Here is a 7,187-nt window from a genome sequence, read left to right on the forward strand (position 1 = left end):
TAGTTTGGGGACCCCTGCCCTAGATGGTGGCTCAATGGATAGAGTGTGGGCCAGGCTTACAGATACCTCTGGTTCGATCACCCGTCAAGGCATACAGGAGAAGTGACTATCTGCTTCTTTTCTGCTTCCCTCCATCTTCCCTTCTCAGAGCCAGTAGCTTGATTGGTTTGAGTGTTGCTCCCTCATCCCCCACCCTCACCTTGGCACTGAGGAGGGCTCGGTTGGTCTGAGTACCTCAGCCTGGAGAGCTAAAGTAGCTCAGTACTGGAGCAGCAGCCCTATATGGCATTGCTGGGTAGATCCCAGTCCAGTGCATGTGGGAGTCTGTCTCACCCTCTCCTATCCTCTCACTGGCTTTGTTTATTATAAATAAATCAAAATTTAAAAAAACAGAACATATTTCCCATAGTTTTTTTTCTGGTGTATGTGTGTGTGTGTGTGTGTGTGTGTGTGTGTGTGTGTGTGTGTCTTTGGAAATTAAATAAAGAAATATATATGAAAATATATGTGAAACAGCCTAGAATATGTTTGGTATTAGTTATGTGGATGAATAAGTCAAGATAAATGTGGATCTCTAGTTGGGTTTTATGTTATGTACTGTAATTACCATAAGTATATATTACACAAAGAACTTCACCAAAAAGTGTTTTAAAGAGATCAGATTCTATGTCTTGCCAGTGATAATAAGAATTTTAAATTTTATCATTGGAACAAGGAGAAATTACTGAAAATTTTAAAGGAGTTCAATTATAGAATTAAGTTTTTCATATTTTATAAACATTACTATAGCTGCTTTCTAGAGAGTAAGTTAAAAGTATTTTCACAAAAGTAAAGGAAAATGCAATATGTATCAATATTTGTGGGAAATAGCAAAAGGAGTGCTTGAAGAAAAATTTATAGAATTGAATGTGTGTATAAGCAAATAAGAAAGATTAAAAATTAAAAATCTATGTTTCTACTTCAGGAAACCAAAAATTAACAGAACAAAATAAATTAAAAAGTAGATGTAGTAACCAATGACATTAAAAACAAAAAATTAATAGAAAAAATCAGTGAAATAAAAAGATTCTTTAAAAAAAAGTCAATTGAATTCATAAGTCTCTAGCCAGTCTAAGACAATGCGAAGTTACAATTATTAATAGAATGAAAGAGGGTATAGCACTATAAATACCATGCAAATTAAAAGGGTAATAAAAAGATACTATAAACAAGTCTACGTCCACACATTTGATAATCTAGGAAGAAATGGACCATTTCTAAGAAAAAACAAATCTACCCAAACCCACATAGGAATAAATAAATTGCCTGAATAAGCCTATTTCTATTAAAGGAATTGAATCAATAATTGATAACCTTACAAAACAGAAAGGCCCAGACCCAAATAGATTTACTGGAGAATTCTCTCAAATACTTAAACAATAAATTATACAAGTTCTCTCTAATCTCTTTTAGGGAACAAGAGTTTCTTACTCTTGTAGGCTAGGAAGCTTGTAAGCTAGGAAGCAGAGGAAATACTTTCTAACACATCGATTAGGCCAGTATTGTTCTAATACCAAATCCAGGCAAAAACAGTATAAAAAGGAAACTACAGACCAACATTTCTCATTAACATTGATACAATGATTATCACAAAAAATTAACAAATCAAATACAACAATGTGTAAAAAAATTTACACCATGGACAAGTAGGGATACTTCCAGTTGTGCGGGGGTGGTTTAATATTTGGAAAGCAATTAATGTTAAGACATCACATCAGTAAATTAAAAAATAAAAATCACACAATTATATCAATAGATGAAGAAACAGCACTTGGTAACATCTTTCACCCATTCATAACAAAAACTCTTAGTAAACTAGGAATAGAGGGTAATTTTTTCAACTTGATTAAAAAATAGTTAATATTGAAAATCTTCCTAAAATCAGAAAAAAGGCTTTTGCCTTTGTCTCCTTAACACTGCTTTTCAACATCATACTTAAAGTTCAAGCTAATCTAAGAAGAGAGGAAAGGAAACAAAAGCTATTCAAATAGAAAGAAATAAAATCATCATCTAAGTAGAAAATGTGAAAAAAATGCCAAAAATTTCCATGGAACTAAAAAGGGATTATGACAAGGTTACAGGATATAAGATTAACATACAAATGTCAGTTATTTTTCTACATACTATATTAAACAATTAGAATATAAAATTTAATATGAAAAACATTACCTTAACAGTTCCCAACAATGAAATACCTATGTATAACTCTAACAAAATATAAACCCTGGCCAGTTGGCTTAGTGTTAGTGTCAGCCTGGTGTGTGGATGTCCTGGGTTCGATTCTCAGTCAGGGCACACAGGAGAAGTGGCTATCTGCTTCTCCACACCTCCCCCCTTTCTCTCTCTCTCTCTCTCTCTCTCTCTCTCTCTCTTCCCCTCCTGAAGCCTGGTTCTATTGGTTTGTGTGCATTGGCCTGGGTGCTGAGGATGAATTCATGGAGCTCGATTGCAAGCATGGCCCCAGATGGGCAGAACATTGACCCCAGATGGAGGTTGCCAAGTGGATCCTGATTGGAGGGCATGCAGGAGTCAGTCTCTCTGTCTCACCTTCTTTAACTTGGAAAAAAAAGAAAACTATAATAAAATATGTACAAAATATACACGAGAAAAACTACCAACCTTTGATGAACAAAATCAAGAGAACTAAATTAACAAAGGCATATTCCATATTCCTGTAAAAAAAAACCTGAATATTGTCAAAGTGTTATTTCTTCCCAAGTTAATTGATTTAATAAAATCCTAGTCAAAATTCCAGAAAGTTACTTTGTAGATATTGTCAAACTTCTTCTAAGTTTTATATGGAGAGGCAAGGGACTCAGAATATCCAACACAACATAGAAGGAGAAAAACAAAGTTGGAGGTCTGACTCTACTCAACTTCAAGACTTAATATAAAGCTACAGTAATCAAGACAGTGAAGTATTGGTAAAAGAATAGACATATCAACGTAACTGCATGGAGAACTTAGAAATAGCACACCATCAATATAGTCTTGGACAAGAGAGCAAAGACAGTACAAGGGAGGAAAGATAAGACTTCTCATTAAATTGTTCTTCAACAACTAGAGAGAAACATGCAAAAAGTAAGTAAACCCAGACCTTACACCCTTCACAAAAATTAACTCCAATAAGATTATAGGCCTAAACTTAAACTACAAAACTCTTAGGATATAACATAAGAGAAAATCTAGATGTTAGATGACCTAGAGAGTGGTGATTACTCATTAATTACAACAGTGAAGTCACAGTACATATTATAAAAAATTTATAAACTGACTAATTAAAATTCAAAACTCTGCTTTGCAAAAGATGACATCAAAAGAGTAAGAAAACAAGCCACAGATTGAGAGAAAATATTTGCAAAGGGTACATCTGATAAAGGACTGTTATCCAAAAAATATGAGGCAGTTAATATTAAGAAAACAACCCAATTAAGAAATGGGCCAAAGACCTTAACAGATGGTTCACCCAAGAAGATACACAGATGGCAAAGTAAGCATATAAAAAATGTTCCACATCATATGTCATCAGGGGAATGCAAATTAAAACAACATTGAAATAATACTACATACGTATTAGAATGGCCAAAATCCAAATTAATAACATTAAATTTTGGCGAAGATGTGAGCAATAAGAACTCTCATACATTGTTGGTGGAAAGGCAAAATGGTACAGTCACTTTGGAAGGAAGTTTCACAGATTTCTTACAAAACTGAATATACTCTACTTTACTCATTGATATTTACTCAAAGGAAGTGAAATTCATGTCTGTATGATAACCTGTATATTCATAATTGCATATACTTGGAAGTAACTGAGATGTCCTTCAGTAAGTAAATGGAAAATAAACTGTGTTATATTCAGACAATGAAATATTATTCATCACTTAAAATAAATGAGCTATTAAGCCACAGAAAACCAAGGATGAAACTTAGATGCAGATCAGTTAGTGAAAGAGGACAATCTCAAAAGACTATATACCATATAATGCTAATCATATGATATTCTGGAAAAAAACAAAACTGAGCAGATAGTAAAAAGATCAGTAGTTTCCAGGAGTTGGTGATGACTGGAAGGAAAGAAAGAAAGACTAAACAGAGCACAAAGGATTTTTAGGACAGTGAAAATACTCTGTATGATTCTATGATGTAGATGTATGTCATTACACACTTGTCCATACCCACAGAATGTACAACACTCAGAATGAACTGGACTGTAAACTATGGTCACAAAGGTGTGCCATGAGCAGATGTTCCATCTGGTGGAGGATATTGAGAGGGGGAGAATATACATGTCTAGGTTGAAAGAGCACATTGGAAATCTCTGAACCTCCCTCTTTAATTTTGCTATGAATCTAAAATTACTCTAAAAATTAAGTCTTTCAAACACATATATATACACCATGCAATTCCATTCATATAAAGTTCAAAACTATTCCGGGCCATTGCAAAACTATGTTGGTGACCATTTGTGAAGGGCAGTGGAAGAGGAATTAGGAAGGGTCACAAGTGATTTTCTTGGTCACAGGTTATATTTTATTTTTGATCTTGCTGGTAGTTTCCTGAGTTTGTTCATTTTGTGATGACGGGGTTTTACCTTTAGAATGTTTTCACTCTGATTAAAAGAGAAAAAAAGAAAAAGAAATATATGACCCAGGGTCCCTGCTCTTATTTTACTTCTATTCTTGATAATAGCCTAAGGATCCATGTGCTAAATTTAGAACATGGCTATATGAGGCAGAGAGCTATGGGGGACCCATGATGAAATCAAGGTCACAGTGTATAACAGAAATATACATGAACTAATGATTGTTAACTCAGGCCATGAATCAATGTATACATAGGAAAATGTACTTATTTTAATGTCCAGGGAATCTTAAAAATGTGGCATCACAGGCAATTTAAGGTATACAAGATATTACTTACCACAGTCACATTCCCATTGCAATAACTTGTATTGAGGAAAATGAGTTTATGTCATTTCTTTTGGAAAAAGATTTTCATTGTAAAGAGACAAAAAATGTTTGTAATCATTTGAATGGGTGAACATTTAATACTGACCATGCAGAGTTTTCAGTGGAGATTTCTGATGTGATTATCTTAGGGAATTTTATTAATTTTTTTATAATAATTATTTTATTTTTTACAATTTATTTATTTATTACATTTTATTTATTCATTTTTTAGAGAGAGGAGACACAGAGAGAGAAAGAGAGAGAGGAAAGAGATAGAAAGAACAGAAAGAGGAGCAGGAAATATCAACTCCCATATGTGCCTTGACCAGGCAAGCCTGGGGTTTCAAACTGGTGACCTCAGCGTTCCAGGTTGATGCTTTTACCCACTGCGCCACCACAGGTCAAGCTATCGTAGGGAATTTTAAGTGCAATAAATTTAATTAAATTAAAGTTCCCTGCTTTACCAGCAAGAATTAAGTTTTCTTTATCTTCACCACATACTTTATAGTGTTAATATTCTTTTCTTATGGCTACAAATAATCTTCAGAAAAACTTGATAAAATGCTACATCATAGTCAATCTAAAGCTGACACTTATGTAATCAAGTATGGCTATATGCCTCTTAATGATTCATTTTATGGGAAAATAATCATTCTCTGAAACTTCCTGAAGGAGAAAATACAAAATCTTACCTGATGTACATCTATGAAATGCCCATCTTGTTAAAGGAGGGGAATAAAAGGGCCCTTGAAAATTTTCATCTCTGAAGATGTCTATTTACTATTTGACATTTTCTTGACAGTATATTGTTGAGATATGATGTGGAAACTTGGCAAAAGACATATGGATTTATTTTTCTAAATTTTTTCTTTATTGAACTTCACACTGTGTCAAACAGTCAGAGGCAGGAAGAGGGATATGCAGCCTTAACAAAGACTGGTTCCATAGGTCATTTCAAAGAGAGTTTATGGGACTCAAACCAGGAGCTCTTAACGCTGTGACCTAAGACTGACGTTCTCCATAGGATGTAATAGACACTCAGTAGTGTTATGTTTCCCTGAGGAGGATATAAAAAAAAAAGCAAAATACAACAACAACAACAAAACAAAAGCAAACAAACAATAAGTCTGATTCTAATGTGACCTTAACTTTTAGGCTCTGTCAAATAGCAAAATAATAAATTATTGATATTATGGACAATAGAGAAAAATAATGGCTATTAACCAGAGGAAAATTCTTTTGATATCATCTACAAGAGCTTTAATTCTGAAAAATATTTTTCCACATACAGCAAGAAGTCTTATATAGAATCAAATTACAGAACCTAGTTTTATTTGTTAAGATGTAGTCCTGAGAGATATGTCTGCAGGTCCAAGCATAAATGAAAATTCTAAATATTTATTTAAGAACTTCTCTCATCTTCCAGAGTTACCTCTTGTTTGTAACATGCCTACGGTGCCCTTAAATCTACCATTAGGAGCTATTAGCAATCAGCCACTGTGATCAACTACAGCCCATCTGTGTTTATAACCTTAAACAGCAAGAAATAAAGAGCATTTGTTCTCATCTAAGTTCTCTTTGCAACTTTGCAATTAATTTAATTTTCCAACTTCATTTACTGTCATGACTGTAACCCAGTGCAATACTATTATGCAGTTATCTTTTGAAAATAACATCTCTAAAACTTATGCAACTTATATTTTAACTTGTAGGTAAGAAAACTAAAGATTATATGTCATGTATTTAGATTATAAGTGATGCAGTAAGAGAGCACATGGTTTGAGGCAAAGCTTGTCTGATTTCAGAGCCAATGTTAACTCAGGACATAACTCACATGCCATTTTACTTTAGGAGAATTAACATAAACAAACAAATGAATAAATAAATAAATAATATCACTTACTGACTACTAATGCTACATATCAATTATGTTCCTTCTGTGACCAGTGACATGTAATCTGTGATATAGTAATCTTAGTACCATCCAATTTAAGGAATGGGTTAAACTAAGTGCTTTTGGTGGACCTAAACTCATTATTCAGTTCATACATTAAAAATAAATAAATAGACTGATCTTTAAAGACAGTGACTCAAGATAGCAGCCACTATGGGATTAAGAGTAAAATCTCTCATATTGGAAGAATTTAAAGGAGGCAAAAAAATGAGATGGCAAGGTTAGGTGTGGTCTAGAAGATG

At 33.5% G+C, this 7,187-nt stretch overlaps 1 non-coding gene across 1 annotated transcript; it reads left to right on the top strand.

Annotated features, from left to right (window-relative positions):
* The first annotated feature begins 5,937 nt into the window (after nt 1–5,937).
* LOC136332863 (small nucleolar RNA SNORA25) lies at nt 5,938–6,065 on the top strand. The gene has a single exon (XR_010730989.1). It is a non-coding gene; the product is annotated as a small nucleolar RNA SNORA25 (small nucleolar RNA).
* The last annotated feature ends 1,122 nt before the right edge of the window (nt 6,066–7,187 follow it).

Source organism: Saccopteryx bilineata, chromosome 3, assembly GCF_036850765.1.
Source record: "Saccopteryx bilineata isolate mSacBil1 chromosome 3, mSacBil1_pri_phased_curated, whole genome shotgun sequence".
Lineage (NCBI taxonomy): Eukaryota > Metazoa > Chordata > Mammalia > Chiroptera > Emballonuridae > Saccopteryx > Saccopteryx bilineata.